The following is a 443-nucleotide window of genomic DNA, read 5'->3' on the forward strand; positions in this document are numbered from 1 at the left end:
CTGAGAGCCAGCTCGGCGGAAGGGTGCGGGTGCGGACCTCACCCAGCGACGCGGCTCGATAGGGGATGGCGCGGCACTGCGACGACAGACATGGCCCGAGAGAGCAAGGGACGGGCGCGCCGGCCGCAGCAGCACTCTTTCGCGCCGTAGGGGCAAGGCGAAAGAGTCGGGAGAGTTCCATAGGCCAGAGTGGCAGGGAGATGCCCGGTTCAGCCTGACTCAACCGAAGCGTTGATCCTCGGTCACCAACGAGAGGAAGGAGAGGCTCTGCGCGCGCGGTGCTACCGACTGACGGCCGGCCGATGTGCGATTTCCAGAAGGTCGGGCGGCACCCGCGCGTTCCCTCCCCGCTCCAGCAGAGGCCGGAGACGTCCGGTCGCCAGAGCGGTCCGCGTGCAGCCTCCGGTTCCGCGAGAAGGCTAGTGTCCTCGGGACGAGGAGAG

This window comes from Mobula birostris, chromosome 12, assembly GCF_030028105.1.
Source record: "Mobula birostris isolate sMobBir1 chromosome 12, sMobBir1.hap1, whole genome shotgun sequence".
In the NCBI taxonomy this organism is placed as follows: domain Eukaryota; kingdom Metazoa; phylum Chordata; class Chondrichthyes; order Myliobatiformes; family Myliobatidae; genus Mobula; species Mobula birostris.